This window comes from Mesoplodon densirostris, chromosome 16 (assembly GCF_025265405.1).
Source record: "Mesoplodon densirostris isolate mMesDen1 chromosome 16, mMesDen1 primary haplotype, whole genome shotgun sequence".
Classification (NCBI taxonomy): domain Eukaryota; kingdom Metazoa; phylum Chordata; class Mammalia; order Artiodactyla; family Ziphiidae; genus Mesoplodon; species Mesoplodon densirostris.
In genome coordinates, this window is record NC_082676.1 from 6,582,832 (window position 1) to 6,600,332 (window position 17,501).

Below are 17,501 nucleotides of genomic sequence, written 5' to 3' on the forward strand. Positions count from 1 at the left end.
ACAATATATTAATGCACTAGTTTTTAAAAATAAAAATGAACACACACAAAAACTCCCTGATGAACAAAATATCAAAATTTTAAATGAAGACAGGCTGTGGTTGTTTTATGACCCTGTGTTACTGTGCAATGGAGAGTTATGTTCCATCAGCCCGCAGTCCCAAGCCCCTACCAGGTGGGCTGACGCAAGTTGACAGTGGTGAGTGAACAGACTGAGCAAGGAGGGGCTTGGGATAGAGCTGTGGTTTTTGATTGCAGAGCTTTTATTAACTTTTTCCGATTGGGAGGCTATTTGATGCATATCCAGGGGTTCACGATGTCCTTGGACCCAGGCTGCAGCGCTGCCTTACCTTGTCTGGCGGGGCACTAGGGGAGGTCAGTGCCCCACGGTACCGAATGCTAGAAAACAGGGGGTCCGAATGCCTTACATTTCCTATCGCATCTAGGACAGGTGGAAGGCTGATGGTGTCTGCATTTCCCGGAATGTGCCACACCCTCACCGCTTACTCCCTGATGAAGACTACAGGCTTGGGCGCCGCTGTGTCTGCTCCAGATCCTGACTCTGCTTCAACTCTTAGTGCCTCAGTGTTTGCATCTGCAAAATGGAGATAATACTGCCTACCTCGTAGGGGTGAGGATGAAATGAGATCATGTACGCAGAGGGTTTAAAGGGATGCCTGGGCAACGTAAGTGTTGCAACGTCATCACTGCTGCGTTCTCTTTACCCTCGGAGCACAGGCTGTTCTCTGTCCGTGGCTGAACCTGCTTCTCAGGCTGACCGCCGACCCACACCCCCGCTCCCGCCGGCTCAGCCGCCTCCCTGAACCCTTCATTCGCCCAGCTTCACCTCCTAAGTGCGCCTGACACATCGGTAGCCCTCGGGCTAATCAGCAAGTGAGAGGCCCTTGGAGACATTCATTCCTTCATTCCTCCAACTGTTAGTTAATGAGCAGCTCTGCCAGGCAGTCACCAGGTTAGGAACCCCCCCCCCGTAACCCCTATTCTAGAAGGAGGGGCCACGCATCCCTCCAACCATGTTGTGAGGGCCTCCTACGTGCCAAACTCTATTGTGGGTTCTGGGGATACAGAACGTTCACAAAACTGACAAAATCCCCAAACCAATGAAGCTTATACTGGCTGGGGCAATAGTATTAAGTAAACTATTACAAAGGGAGGGAGGGAGGGAGGGAGGAGGGAAGGAAGGAGGAAAGGGAGGGAGGGAGGAAGGGAGGAGGGAAGGAGGGAGGGAGGGAAGGAGGAAGGAGGGAAGGAGGGAGGGAGGGAGGAAGGAAGGAGGGAGGGAGGGAGAGAGGAAGGGAGGGAGGGAGGGAGGAAGGAGGGAAGGAGGAAGGGAGGGAGGGAGGGAGAGAGGAGGGAGGGAGGGAGGAGGGAGGGAGGGAGGGAGGAAGCAGGGAGGAAGGGAGGAAGGGAGGGAAGGAGGGAAGGAGGAAGGAGGGAAGGAGGGAGGGAGGAAGGAAGTGAGGAAGGGAGGGAGGGAGGAAATGCTAAGAGGAGAAATGCTAGAACAGAGGCCAGGCTGCCTAACAGGCCAGGGGAAGCTGACTAGCCTGTGGCTCGGGCAGGCGGTGCTGAAGAGCCGACTTTGGCCCAGAGGAGAATGGAAGGAGGCCCTCTGGACACGTTGCTCCTATTAGCTCTGGGGTATTCCGCCCAGAGTAGATGTCTAGAGAAGAAATGCTGCTCCCCTCTTGGATAATCTCACCAGGTGGCCGGCTTCTTCATTCACTGGGCAGGCAGCTTGCCAGGGCCTCTCCTGTGTCAGGGGACAGTGGCAAAGGGCCAAGTCCCTGCCCTCGAGAAGCTCAGGGTCTCCGGAGACAGACAGTAAGTACCACGGACATATATAGCATCAGATGGCACTGGAGGCAAGGGCAGGGGCTGGGAACGGTGGGGAGATGGGGTGTTTCAAAGAGGCGATCATGTAAAGGAAATGATCTCTGAGCAGGGACTTGAATGATGGGGTTGTTTCCAATTCAAGCACAAAAGAAATAAACTAGAAACTCCCCAGTTTTCCCATTCCCAGAGATAAACACCATTAAAACACAGAAGTATAATTCTACACATTTTCCATCCATAATCTATACTACCTGTGATATAGAAGATATGTGTTACATTAGACCTACATTCTAAACATAATTTTTTTTTTGCTTTATAACAAATTAAATCAGTTATACATATACATATGTTCCCATATCCCCTCCCTTTTGCGTCTCCCTCCCACCCTCCCTATCCCACCCCTCCAGGCGGTCACAAAGCACCGAGCTGATCTCCCTGTGCTATGCGGCTGCTTCCCACTAGCTATCTACCTTACGTTTGGTAGTGTATATATGTCCATGCCGCTCTTTCACTTTGTCACAGCTTACCCTTCCCCCTCCCCATATCCTCAAGTCCATTCTCTATAAACATAAATTTTTAATAACAATAGCAAGAGTAGTTTATCTTCTGCAATTTGCTTTTTGCACTTAGCTGTAAGTGGGGACATCTTTGCATGCTGATATGTGTAGATTCACTTCTTTGGTTTTTTTTTTGCTTTCCTCCTTGGTTTTTCTTTTTCCTTCCTTCCCTTTTTTCTTTTTTCTCTTTTGCTGGTTTTAAGTTTAATGTTTATGATAGCTGTCACATTAGAATTTTTTGCTTTTACTTGCCTTTTTCCTATGCATCCTAGCTGACCTGCTTTGACACTTACCACGTGTGGCTTACTGTTCCAGGGCCTTTGCATGTATTATCTCATTTAATCTTGCAGGAACCCCATGAAGGGGGAACTATTACTATTTCCATTCTGCATGTGCAGGAACCCAGGAACACAGTGCTTTAGTAACTTGCCCTTCAGAGCCAGGGAGGTGGCAGAAATGGATAAATACGACACTAGGTGCTAACCTGTCTGCTAAAGACTAAACTCACACCCTAACAAGTTGAGTCAAGTTGTCTTTTAAAATAGCCTGTGGGACAAACAAAACACGGCCGCAGGCTCTTTACGGCCTCGGGCTTGCCAGTGTGAGTCTACGAGAGACTTTGAGAGCCTGCAGAAATGCAGACATACCTTTTCCAGGTGTAATGCCTAGAAGTGGGATTTGGGCACCAGAGCCTAGGAGAGCAGCACGATCTACATCAGCAGTGTAGAAAACGTGTCCATTTCCTCCCAATTACGAAGTGGAAAGAGGTGGTTTTACCGATCCTTAATTTTTGGCGATTGGCTAGCTCAAAAGAAAAATGGTACATTTGATTTGCATATTTTCAAATATTTGTTGGTCATATGTGACTTCTGCAAACCATGTGTGCTACTTGCCCATTTTTCTATCAAGGTATCTTTTCTTCAATATTTTTTCAGTCCTCGCTTTGGCAGCACTTATACTAAAACTGGAACAATATTTTTCAATGATTTTCATACATTCTTGTTAATGTTTCTATATTTAATGCAGCTGGTATGGGGGGGTAAGTGGGAAGGGAGATGTATTCACGGTCTAAGGTAGACAGACCTAATTTTTATTTTTCCCAAATGGAGAGATGATAGCCGATGGCCCTAACAGTGCATATGGGCAGACTGAAATGCCCCTTTAATCGTACAAGTTGACCTCTGTCCATGTGTATTTTTCTGCCCTCCCATCTGTCTTCTTTAATAGTTTGTTCCTATGCCAGTGCTAAGCTGTGGGATTTTTGGGGGTTTTTTTGTTTTTTTAATTTTTGGCTGCACTGGGTCTTCATTGCTGCGTGCAGGCTTTCTCTAGTTGCGGCGAGCGGGGTCTACTCTTTGTTGCGGTGCACAGGCTTCTCTTGTTGCAGAGCACGGGCTCTAGGCATGCGGGCTTCAGTAGTTGTGGCACACGGGCTCAGTAGTTGTGGCTCGCGGGCTAGTTGCTCCGTGGCATGTGGGATCTTCCCAGACCAGGGCTCGAACCCGTGTCCCCTGCATTGGCAGGAGGATTCTTAACCACTGCGCCACCAGGGAGGTCCCTGTGTTGCTTTTTTTTAAGTATTTTATTTATTTTTGGCCACCTTGTGCGGCATGCAGGATCTTAGTTCCCCGACCAGGGATCGAACCTGTGCCCCCTGCAGTGGAAGCGCAGAGTCTTAACCACTGGGCCACCAGGGAAGTCCCCCAAGCTGTGTTTTGGTGACTGTAGCTTTTGCCCTGTTTCCATATCTGCCTCATCTCCCTGATTCAAGACTTCCAGAAAAGTCTTGGAATCAATGTGTCAGGCTCTTCCCACCCCCGACACTCACTCACACACACACACACACTCACACACACACACACACACACACACACGCATATCTTGCTTCCATTTTGAGTGGAATTACTCAGAATGTATAGCTAGAAAGATCCGGTATCTTTGTACTAATAAGGCTGAGATTAGATGTCTTTTAGGTCTCGAAGAGACAGGAAAAAGCCAGGCCTGGGGCCGAGCTCTCGATTAAAGCTACGGCTCTCTACAAGGTGATTTCTCCCCCAGGGGACATTTAGCCAAGTCTGGAGATATTGCTGGTTGTCACAGCTCAGGGGTGGGCACTCCTGGCATCTCTTGGGTGGAGGCCAGGGATGCTGCTCAACATCCCACAGTGCACAGGGTGCCCCCGCAATCTGGTCCAAAATGTCAACAGCATCGAGGTTGAGAAACCCTGCGTTATTTTGGTTTGTTCGTCAAAATCCAGTCGGTGGCTGGAGAATGGCCACCAAGGCATAGCATGTTCAGTGACTCACTGCAGCTCTGGCCTAGGGCTGCTCCCGCTGCTGCAGAAGGCTGCTCAGCAGCTCAGGGCGGGGCCGAGGCAACACCATGGCTCCTGGCCCTGCCCCGGCTGAGGCTGAAGCTGTCTGCACTGGTCCCCGCCTCTTAGGTGCACTCCTAAGGGTGGGAATCACGTGGCAATTTGCTAGGTGGGGAGCAAAATGACATTCAGACTCTTGTTCAAAAGTTAAGAATTCCAGGACGGTCACAGCAGAGCATTAACCCAAGCACAAGGCCCTTCAAGATCGCGACACTTGTAAGTGCACAGGTCACACGCCCAGGAAGCCGGTCTGGCCAGACAGGAGCTCCAGGTGGAAGGCTGGGCGATCAGAGGGTACACGTCACCCTACTTCCAGGGACCACAGTCCTGCGATGCTGGTTGTCCGGTGTCTGAAAACAGTTGTTTCCTATTATCTTATTCACTTTTCCAGTTGTTTACAGCAGGAAGGCAAGGCCAGTATTCGATGCTTCATCATGGCTGGAAGAGGAAATTACCTTTTCAAGTCTTCTCGTGTATATATTTCATATACCTGTGCCAGCTACTATATCAGGCAATGTCTTTTTTTTTTTTTTTTTGGCGGTACGCGGGCTTCTCACTGTTGTGGCCTCTCCCGTTGCGGAGCACAGGCTCTGGACGCGCAGGCTCAGCGGCCATGGCTCACGGGCCCAGCCGCTCCGCAGCATGTGGGATCTTCCCGGACCGGGGCACGAACCTGCGTCCCCTGCATCGGCAGGTGGACTCTCAACCACTGTGCCACCAGGGAAGCCCAATGTCATTATTTTTAAAATTACCACAGTGATACATGAGTATATTTGTCTTCTAAAACATTCAAAATATTACAGATAAGACTCTAGTCTAATTCGATCACCCTGCCCAAATACAGCTCTCTCACCCCTCCTCCTCTGCCTCTCAAAGATGTAACTAATGATCTCAGCTTGGATTGTAACCTGGGTCTGGACTCTTTCTCAGCATTTACCTGCATGTCTATGAACCCATGTCATGAGGCCTACCCTAGGACCCAGCAATTCTACACCTGTTTGCTGAAGAGAAATGGAGACATAAAAAGAGTTGCATAAGAATGCTCTTAGCAGCTTGAGTCATAATAACCCCAAACTGAAAACAACCCGAATGTCCATTAACGGTAGGATGGATACATTGTGATGTACCTATACAACAGAATTCTACACGCCAACAAAGAAGAAGAAACTACCGCTAACAAAATGCATCTCACTGACATAATGTTAAAGCAAAGGAAGCCAGGCAAAAAAGAGTATGGGGCTGCGGGGCAGGGGAGGGTAAAGTTCAAGAACAGGTATAAGTAATTAACAGTGGTAGAAGTCAGAGTAGTCATTAACTTAGCTATGTGGAGCGCAGAGACCGGAAAGGGCAGGAGGAGACCGTGAGGCGTGATGGAATGTTCTAGGTCTTCATCTGGGTATCAGGTACAAGGGTATATTCACTCTGTGAATGTTCATTGAGCTGTATACTCATGTGGCACTTTACCGTATATACATTATGTCTCAACTTTAAAAAGTGAAAGCCAGGGCCTCCCTGGTGGCGCAAGTGGTTGAGAGTCCGCCTGCCGATGCAGGGGATACGGGTTCGTGCCCCGGTCTGGGAGGATCCCATATGCCGCGGAGCGGCTGGGCCCGTGAGCCATGGCCGCTGAGCCTGCGCGTCCGGAGCGTGCTCCGCAACGGGGGAGGCCACAACAGTGAGAGGCCCGCATACCGCAAAAAAAAAAAAAAAAAAAAAAAAAAAAGTGAAAGCCATAATGTAACTGACCCCTAGGAAGGGAGTAATTAAACCAAGTGTGGAAATCATGAAGAAATGAGTTGGCCCTATGCGACTGATGTTTTACAATAGGTTTAAGTGTGAGTATAGCGATAACTTTTGTAATATGTATTTTGTAATTATATATAAGTATATATATATATATATATATATATATATATATATATATATTTTTTTTTTTTTTTTTTTTTTTTTTTTTGCGGGCCTCTCACTGTTGTGGCCTCTCCCGTTGCGGAGCACAGGCTCTGGATGCGCAGGCTCAGCAGCCATGGCTCACAGGCCCAGCCACTCCGCGGCACGTGGGATCTTCCCAGACCGGGGCACAAACCCGTGTCCCCCGCATCAGCAGGCGGACTCTCAACCACTGCGCCACCAGGGAAGCCCCTGTAATAATATATTTTAAATAACATATTTTGTAAATCCATTTTAAGTTATTTCAGGTCTTTATACTTGCAAATGATGTTTAGATGTATCAGGTAAAAATACATGATTTCTTTATATAAGAGAAATTAGATTTGTAATTAATAGCTAAACATTAGATTTTTTAATACAAATTTATTTATTGTATTTATTTATTTTTCGCTGCATTGGGTCTTCGTTGCTGCATGTGGGCTTTCTCTAGTTGAAGCGAGTGGGGGCTACTCTTTGTTGCAGTGCGTGGGTTTCTCACTGCCGTGGCTTCTCTTGTTGTGGAGCATGGGCTCTAGGGCATACGGGCTTCAGTAGTTGTGGCATGTTGGCTCAGTAGTTGTGGCTCGCAGACTCTAGAGCGCAGGCTCAGTAGTTGTGGTACACGGGCTTAGTTGCTCCAGGGCATGTGAGATCTCCCCGGACCAGGGCTCGAACCCATGTCCCCTGCACTGGCAGGCAGGTTCTTAACCACTGCGTCACCAGGGAAGCCCCTAAACATTAGATATTTAAGAGAAAAAAATAGATGTGTTTGCATGCTTATAAATAAATGGTACTACATATTCCTATATCATTCTGAAACTTGCATTTCCTAATTAATAATGTATCTTCAAGTTCTAACCATATTCTAATACCTCATTTTAAAAACTGCTGCATAGGATTTCATAATCTGAACTCTGGTGCTTTACATATGTTATCCAGTGTCAGGCATATAGGAGGTACTCGATACTTATTTGTTTTATGAATGAAAATGCACCCTTTCTCTAAGACGTAGAATCCTTGAGGGCCTAAGAGTGTGTCTGTTCCATTCCCTGCCTATAGAACTTGCCAGCAGAGAGAAGCCACATCATTAACATTGGTTATAACTATAAAATCTCCTTGACTCTACAGAATGCTTCTGTGCATCAGGTCTTAGTTTCCTCACCTTGAAGAGGGAGTGGATGAGGGTCAGAGAAGCTACATAACTTGCCCAAGGCCACACACCAAATAAAAAGCACGGCTACAGGCTTCGGAGTCTGAAAAGCCTAAGGTGAGCGGAGACGCTGAGCTTCCAGAGGGAGTTACCTAGCCAAGCAGGGGAACAGGCAGGGGAAGTTTGGAGAGGAATACGGGAAGAGATGGAAGGAAACAAAGGGAGGAGGTCAAGGGAGAGGGACAAGAGGGCTGCTGTGCCTACAGGGCCGCTACAGGCTGCTTGGTGACCCCCAGCCCTGTCTGGTCCTACTGCCCTTGGCTGGTGTGTCCTTGTGGCAGTGGAGTCCATAAGACTGTTTCAGAGGGTCATGAGAGCACAACTATTTCATAACAGCATAAGATGTCATTTGCCTCTTTCACTCAGTTCGGTGGAATTTTCCAGAGGCTACGTGATGTGTACTATCACAACAGATTGGAGGCAGAAGCAGGCAGGAGAACCCAGTTGCCTTCTATTACGCCAGGCATTAAAGGGAGCTGTAAAATGTAAAATCAAACAAATCCCAACCACTGTTCTCACTACATTTTTTTTTAATTTTAGAAAATATGGTTACTTTTTTCATAAAATATGTTTTTAGGTTAATATGTAATGGGTGTGTATTATTGTTACTTTCAAATAAATGTTTTAAATGTCTCAGTAATTTCTGATACAGTAACTATTGCTAACCCACATAATCAAAAGCTTTTTGAGAATTCCAGTAATTTTTTTCAATGTAAAGAGGTCCTTAGACCGGAACTTTGAGAATCTCTGCCCTTTGGTGCCCTTGGTATCTCTTCACCAAGCAGGTGCTCATTTACTGCATGATTAAATAGATATATGAAGGGATAAATAAGTGGGTGAGTAAATGGAGTACTATCCCACCATGAAAAAGAATGAAATCTTGCCATATGCAACAACACACAAGGCGTTATGCTAGATGAAATGAGTCAGACAGAGAAAGAAAAATACCATGTGATCTCACTTATATGTGGAATCTTTTTTTTGGGCTGAGTGGTGTGTGGGATCTTAGTTCCCCAGCCAGGGATCGAACCTGCACCCCCTGCATTGGGAGCAAGGAGTCTTAACCACCAGACCGCCAGGGAAGTCCCTCTATGTGGAATCTTAAAAACAAAAACAAAGTCAAAGCACCAAGTTCATACATGTGAAAACAGATTGATGGTTGACAGAGGTGTGGGGGCAGGCAAAATGGGTAAACGGAGTCAAAACTTCCAGTTATAAAAAAAATAAGTCTCAGGGATGTAATGTACAGCATGAGGACTATAGTTATTAATATCGTATTGGGACTTCCCTGGTGGTGCAGTGGTTAAGAATCTGCCTGCCAGCGCAGGGGACACGGGTTCAAGCCTTGATCCAGGAAGCTCCCACATGCCCTGGAGCAACTAAGCCCATGCACCACAACTACTGAGCCTGTGCTCTAGAGCCTGTGAGCCACAACTACTGAGCCCGCGTGCCACAACTACTGAGCCCACGTGCCTAGAGCCCGTGCTCCGCAACAAGAGAAGACACTGCAATGAGAAGCCCCCGCAATGAGAAGCCCGCGCACCACAAAGAAGAGTAGCCCCCGCTCACCGCAACTAGAGAAAGCCCGTGAACAGCAATGAAGACCCAACGCAGCCAATAAATAAATAAATTAATTAATTAAAAAAAATAATAAGATCGTATTGCATATTTGGAAGTTGCTAAGAGAGTAAAGTTCTCATCATAAGAAAAAGAATAATTCTGTAACTATGGTGGCAGATGTTAACTGGACTTATTGTGGTGATCAGTTTGCAATATATACAAATATGAAATCATTATGTTGTACTCTTGAAACTAATGTATGTCAATTACACCTCAATTTTAAAATTGATAAATTAATTTTTAAAAAGAATTACATTTTGGGCTTCCCCAGTGGCTCAGTGGTTGAGAGTCTGCCTGCCGATGCAGGGGACACGGGTTCATGCCCCGGTCCGGGAAGATCCCACATGCCGCGGAGCGGCTGGGCCCGTGAGCCATGGCCGCTGAGTCTGCGCGTCCGGAGCCTGTGCTCCGCAGCGGGAGAGGCCACAGCAGTGAGAGGCCCGACGCAAAAAAAAAAGAATTACATTTTGGGGTACATTAGAGGATAAGACATCTTCTGCTCTAAGCGTCCCCAGAAGAAAGGAGGGAGGCAGGCAAGGACAGCCCTGTCCCTCTTGACAGGTGGAGCTTCTTCCTTTGTGAATGAGACAGTTGTGGGTCCCCATAAGAATGTTCTGCTTAGGTTTCCTTCGTAAGAGCAGTGAGCAGAGTACCTGGCACTGGGGAAGGAAGCGTGGGCTATGAAGACGATAGAAACCTTCTGGATGGTTTGTTATTTTGTATCTACTATGGGTAGGCGGCCAGAGGTTTTCTGAGCAGGTTACCCATCCCCTCCCACCTGCCCCCATGGTCCCACCACTAGATTTGAGTTTCTCTTTCTATCCGACTGAAGGGGAATGGAAGGTTCAGGGACAGTCTCTGGGGAGGCCAAGGGGTCTGCCTCTGCACCTCTGAGAAGGCTGGCAGTGGTGGGAGAAGGGAGTGGGCAGGGGGAATTGGGGTCAGGCTTCCAGTGCCAGGCTGATGGTGGCAGCCATCAGTGTTAAAACCCAATACTGCAGAGCATCCACCACACATCCAGGACCCTACAGCCATTCTGTATCCTTCAGGGAACTTTTAAAATCTTCTAGGAAGGGCGGGTGGTGGGATGAATTGGGAGATTGGGATTGACGTATGTACACTATTGATACTATGTATAAAATAGATGACTAATGAGAACCTACTGTGTAGCACAGGGAACTCTACTCAATGCTCTGTGATGACCTAAATGGGAAGGAAATCCAAAAAAGTGGGGATATATGCTGATTCACTTTGCTGTACAGTAGAAACTTAACACAAACATTGTAAAGCAACTATACTGCAATAAATATTAATTTAAAAAAATGAAGTCACTCACTAAAAGTTAAATCCAGCACATTATTAAATGAATGCATAACAAAGAGCTAATTTACCTTATTATAAAGATCTTTTTATGTAGTATAAAAAGATCTACTACAAATAAATAAGAAGTCAACAACCCCAATAGAAAATTGGGCAAGAAATATAAATAAAACACAGGTATTGAAGTATAGATGACTTTTAAACACATGAGAAGATCTTGTACTTCTCTTCTAATAAGAGAAATACAAATGAAAATTATACTGAGATATCATTTTTCACCCGTCCGTCCATCCTCCTCTCTGTAAATGCAAAGAAAAATGTATCTAATAATATTTTCCTAATATTAGCGGTAATAATTTTTAGATAGTAGGATTTGGGGAGCTTTTAAAACATTTATTGTTGTATTTGCTATAGTGTCTATGTTCCTTATAATGAGCATGTATAAGGTTTTAAGTAGTTTTCATTAAAAAATAAAACTGGACGTAAATATGCAAAATCAATCAATCAAATCAAATCTCCATTGGCCTGACACCCCAAAAGTTTTCCCCATGGATGGGGTTTGGGTGGGGGTGGGGCGGGATACAGTGTTAATTTCTAAGCACTGGGAATTGACAGAGCCCTGACGGTGATGGAGCCCAGGGAGTCTGGGTGCTAAATTCCACCAAGGTCTTAAAACAGACACCAGTGGAGGGAGGGAGAGAGGGCAGGGCTGCACCCATGAGAGCAGAAACCTCTGGGTGCTATGGGCCACGCGTTCACAACCTCTTGGGGTTTGGAGAGAGAGAAGCGAAAAGCAGTATCTGCAAAGCCCGTGGGGAGTGTCTGAAGTGGTAGCCTTGACCTTAAAAGGTCGCTCGGTGGTGTGTTCAGTGTCCTTGTGTTTCTGGGGCATCGGCACCTGCGAAGGCCTGACTCACTGGTCTCCTCCTGGACCGGGGTTGAGTCTGATGTGTCACCTTCACAAACCGGCCTCTCCCCTGTCACCTGGCTCCGCGATGTCCCTCCACCCTGCGATTCCCTATCTCTGTCGGGAGTTGTCTCTTTTCCATCTTTCATTCCACACATATTTATGGAGCGCCTGCCTACAGTGTTCCAGGCCCTGTGCTGGGAAGCTCACGGGCAACAAAAGAGGCTCCAACCCCCCGTCTTCGGGGCCTCGCATCGCTGGTGGGAGACAAAATCTTGGCAAACGACTACACAGCTAACCCAGCCTTCACAGAGGTGGCAACACCACGGAGAGACAGGGGTGCTGCGGGTATAAGGCAGCCTGGCCTGTGCTGGGGGTGAAGCAGGTTCCCAGAGGAGGCGATGCTGAAATCAAGAGGGGCCAGAAGGTCAGAGAGCAGATCTTTAGAGGAAGCAGGGGCAAGGGGAGTGAAGGCAAGGCAAGGCAGCACAAGTCGGGAGCTCAGGTGGGGTTAGGAGCTCCATCCTTCTGTCTTCACAGACATTCCTCCTGTTATCTCCAGAGCTCCACTGAGCGTTGTCCTCCCAGCGGGTGTTTTGTAAATAAGGTGCTCTTCTGAGGCTGCCCGGGTGGTGGATGAGGGGGGTCCCACATCCCTGCAGCAGATGTTCTATGAGTACCTCCGGGTACCAGGTCAGGCTGGGGGATGGTGGGGCAGGAAAGCAGCAACGTCCTGCTCCCCAGAGCTTACCAGGGGGACCACCACGAACCTCATAACTGGGTCAGGTATTAGAAGCAAAGGCAGGGGTAGGAAGTGAAGGGGTGTGGTGTCTTAGAGGGGTGGGACCTGCACCTGTGGAGGTGACTCCACGGCACACAGGAGGGACCCCAGGCCCACAGAGGTTCAAGACTTGCCCTTCCAGGCCGGGCAGGTCCTGTGTGCTCAAGTGTGAGACTTTTGACACCAGGTGCCAAACCACTTACCTGATGGAGTCACCTTTTCAAAGAGCCCATGGCCCAAACAAAAGCCACCCACAGGCTGTATAAAGCCTGGCTGCCATGAGGAACTGGGAGACTCTTCTGTGCTGTAGAATGTAATGGAGCAACTGCCCATAGGATCTGTGGGGTTTGCAGAATCATACAGGTACATTCTGTAGGGGAAACGCAAGAAGAGTTTGTAACTAATGCTACATTTAGTTTCTAAAATGCTGCAACCGATTACACACCCCCATCGTGTCCTCACAAGGTCACGTTTGTACATTAGAATGAGAATGAACGCCCTAGCTTCTCCCAAGTAACCATGATTAAGAAGTTTGGGAAGTGTCCTTTGAATCCTTTTTCTATTTGTTTAAGCCCATATTCTGCACACAACTTACAAAGAAGATCTTATTCTTTGCTACTTGACATGAATTTTCCATGTAGCAATATTCTTGGCTATTATTCTGCATGATTACCTGGAGCTCTGTTTCATTTCTTTCTTTTTTTTTTTTTTTTTTCTGTGGTACGCGGGCCTCTCTCTGTTGTGGCCTCTCCCGTTGTGGAGCACAGGCTCCGGACGCGCAGGCTCAGTGGCCATGGCTCACGGGCCCAGCCGCTCCGTGTATGTGGGATCCTCCCGGACCAGGGCACGAACCCGTGTCCCCTGCATCGGCAGGCGGACCCTCCACCACTGCACCCCCAGGGAAGCCCTCTGTCTCATTTTTTAGCTTCTGCACAATCTGAGGGTCAAGACGGTGGTGACCAACTTTTCCCATAATGACTGACCACTTGTATTCCATGCTATTTGCTCCCATTTCCATCACACTATCTTTTTACCTGTCTTGTTTCAAGAATTCTCCCTGAATTTGTGTTTTAGGTTTGGGTTTTGAACCCATATGGAATTGGTGGTGTGTATATTTGTGTGTGTTTGAGGTTGAAGGAGGAAGACTCATGCTACAGTTTGCAAATGGACAAACATGTCCATTAGCAGACGTCCCTGGCGGTCCAGTGGTTAAGATTCCCAGCTTCCAATGCAAGGGGCGCGGGTTCGAGCCCTGGTCAGGGAACTAAGATCCCACAAGTCGCACGGCATGGCCAAAAAAATATAAAAAACAATCAAACAAAAACATATCCATTAGCATTTGTTTTTAAATCCCTTCCATTTGAAGTGCTGCCTTTGTCATTTCCTAGATTCCCTTCCAGGCGTGGGTGCGGCTGTCGCTGTCCTGCGTGTTAGTTAAACACTCTGTTCCTAACCCGGTTCCAAGATGAGTGCGAAAGCTCTTAGCCTCGTTTCTACACCAGCCTTTGCCTCCCTGCCTTCATCCTCCATCAGCGCTTCAGAATCTATCAGGATTTGCTTTGCTCCAGCCCTCAACCCTACGCTCTTCCCTCCTCCCCCCAAAACTCTTGCTTGAATTTTAGAATTACTCTGAATGTACAGACACATCTTGAGACACCTGAGATCTTTATACTGATGAGGCTGAGATTAGGTCCCTTTTATGTCTAGGAGGGACAATAAAACACCAGCCTCTTGATGCAGAGCCCTCGGGTGAAAAAAATAAAAATCCAGACGGGTGACCTGGAGGATGGCCACAAGGGCATAGAGTCCTCAATGACTCACCTGCACTCTGGCCTCGGGCTTCCTGGATTTCTTCCGAAGGACACAGCCTGGGGTGGAGGCATGCACCCACCGCAGGGTCCAGTGCAAGTCATTTTCTGTAGCTGCTGTTTGTATCAGCCTCCTTCCTCATAGGAATTAAATAGTGTTAAATAGTGTTAAAATAGTGTTAAATAGTGTTCATTGTACAGATAAGAAAACTGAGGCCAAGAGAGGTCAAGGGTCATAGAGCTAACAAGTAATAGAAGGAAGATTTGTTCTCTTTTCTTCTCTTATCAAATCTGAGGGGTCGGGCTTCCCTGGTGGCACAGTGGTTGAGAGTCCGCCTGCCGATGCAGGGGACACGGGTTTGTGCTCCGGTCCGGGAAGATCCCACATGCCATGGAGTGGCTGGGCCCGTGAGCCATGGCCGCTGAGCCTGTGCATCCAGAGCCTGTGCTCCGCAACGGGAGAGGCCACAGCAGTGAGAGGCCCACGTACCACAAAAAAAAAAAAGAATAGCTGACTTATTGATCACTAGTAAGTGCTTTCCTTTATTGTTCACAAACTTTTAGTAGACTTTCATTCAGCAAATATTTATCCTACACCTCACATCCTAGCCAAAGAGAAAAGCAATGAACACATAAATAGGAAAGATCCAGGTCCAACATCTGGAGGTGAGGGCCACTGGGCAAAGTGAAGCAGAAGGAGCAAGGCGGGCGGGGAGCTGGGCTGGTGGGACGAGGCCTTAGGAGCCGGTGCAATTTAAACAGGGCGTCATAATGGAAAAGAACATAAAAAAGAATGTACATATATGTGTAACTGAGTCACTTTGCTGTACAGCAGAAATTAACACAACATTGTAAATCAACTGTACTTCAATAAAAATAAAATAAACAAACAGGATGTCCGAAGAGACCTCATCCAGCTGATATAGGAGCAATCACAACTTGCAATTATTTTATTTAATTATAAACTTGCTGTCTGCCTCTTCCACTAGAGTGAGAGCTTCAGAACAGTGGGGACCTCTCTGTCCCCAAGAACCTGGTTGATGCCTGTGGCATGTCGGGCTCTTACTGTGGGTATTAAGACTTGAAGGAGACATCTCTTCTAGCCAAGCAAGATCCAGATCTCAGGGAAAAAGTGGATTAATCCAGAGTGGACTGGCCACTACCTGCTATGCAGTATAGATAGAGACTTTAATCACCCACGGTTTTCCTTAAACTGGTGGTTTGGTTTATCAATACATGGGTCTGGGTTTGGGATTTTTCCATTTCTAACAAGATCCTGGGGATGTGGTGGCCCTCATTCAGGGATCTCACTTACTATTTTTGTTTAAATGCCTTATGGCGTTGGGCAATTTCTCAAAACTGTTGGGCAATTTCTCAAAACTGTTCAGGTCTTCCTCTGGCCAGACTGAAAAGCACAACATTGAAGAGGGACTGGTTATTAGGTGGCAAGAAATTACTATTAACTTCTATGGGGAGTAATGACCATGCTGGGGTCACGTGGTTAGAGTAACAACGAACAAGCAGAAAGTCTTTGTGTGTTAGAGACGCACACTGAAGTATTTCTGGGTGAAATGATACAAAGTCTGGGTTCGTTTTAAAATATTGATGTTGGGGGGGGGGCTTCCCTGGTGGCGCAGTGGTTGAGAAGTCCGCCTGCCCATGCAGGGGACACGGGTTCGTGCCCCGGTCTGGGAGGATCCCACATGCCGCGGAGCGGCTGGGCCCGTGAGCCATGGCCGCTGAGCCTGCACGTCCGGAGCCTGTGCCCCGCAACGGGAGAGGCCACAGCAGTGAGAGGTCTTTTTTTTTACCACAAAAAAAAAAAAAAGGAAATAAGATGTGAGCTCCATTTTCAAAAGAGAAAGCAGTTTAGCTAGGGTTGAAACAGGGTCCAGCACACAATAGCTGCTATATGATTCTAATTAACATCATTATTATTTAAAAGACGGAGGTTGACAGCTGTCTCTCCGTAACATGCACAGGAGATCACATTCAGAAAGAAGTGTTCCATTTACGGCTTCTTTCCTTCTTTTCTTTTTTTTTCCTTTTTGTGGGAGGTGTGGTTTAATTCCTTTCTCCTCCTGGGGCCACACCCAAGGCATAACCATTCAACTTCACGGCTATTAACATTTTCTCTGAACACAAATATTTACTCACAAAAGGAACGATTACAGATCTAAAGAACTGCTGTTTGTGGTAGCCACCTGGGAGGGTAGGTGACTGGGTGGGACAGGGATTTGCATTATTCCCACTTTATAACTTTCTGTTGGGTTTTTTTGGTTGTTTGTTTCAATGTATTTTTTTAAATTACCCACTAATGCATGAGTATATTTTGGTTATAAAACATTCATGAAATATGTATAACTGTACACTACAGAACATATAAACGTCCGTCTCCCTGGCTTTCTCCTAGAAGTAAACCTTCTTCCTGAGTTTAACCCCCAGATGACTGATAAATTCTTGGAATCCTTTTTCTATATACTGAAGTATATATCTCTGCAAACAGCTTTTATAAAGATCTTATGCTTTGCTATTTATTTATTTATTTATTTATTTTTTTGCTGCGTTGCGTCTTCATTGCTGCACGTGGGCTTTCTCTAGTTGCGGCGAGCAGGGGCTACTCTTTGTTGCAGTGCGCGGGCTTCTCATTGCGGTGGTTTCTCTTGCTGCGGAGCACGGGCTCTAGGCGTGCGGGCTTCAGTAGTTGCGGCACGTGGGCTTCAGTAGTTGTGGCTTGTGGGCTCTAGAGCGCAGGCTCAGTATTTGTGGTGCACGGGCTTAGTTGCTCCGCGGCATGTGGGATCTTCCCGGACCAGGGCTCGAACCCGTGTCCCCTGCATTGGCAGGTGGATTCTTAACCACTGTGCCGCCAGGGAAGCCCTATTTGCTATTTTACACAAATTTACCACCCAGCAATATTCTTAGCCATACTTCTGCATTATTATCTATTAATATGTTTCATTTTGTAAAATACCTGCAGAATAGTCCACTTTGTGGAATTCAAATTATTCAATACATACAACCAATACTTTTTCTCCTGGGGTAGAGGACGTCTGGAGGATGACTGAGACCGGAAGAGTTTGTTATTCTAGTAACAGAAAATATTGTAGAGGAATCTAGAACTTTCATCTTATCAGAGGGC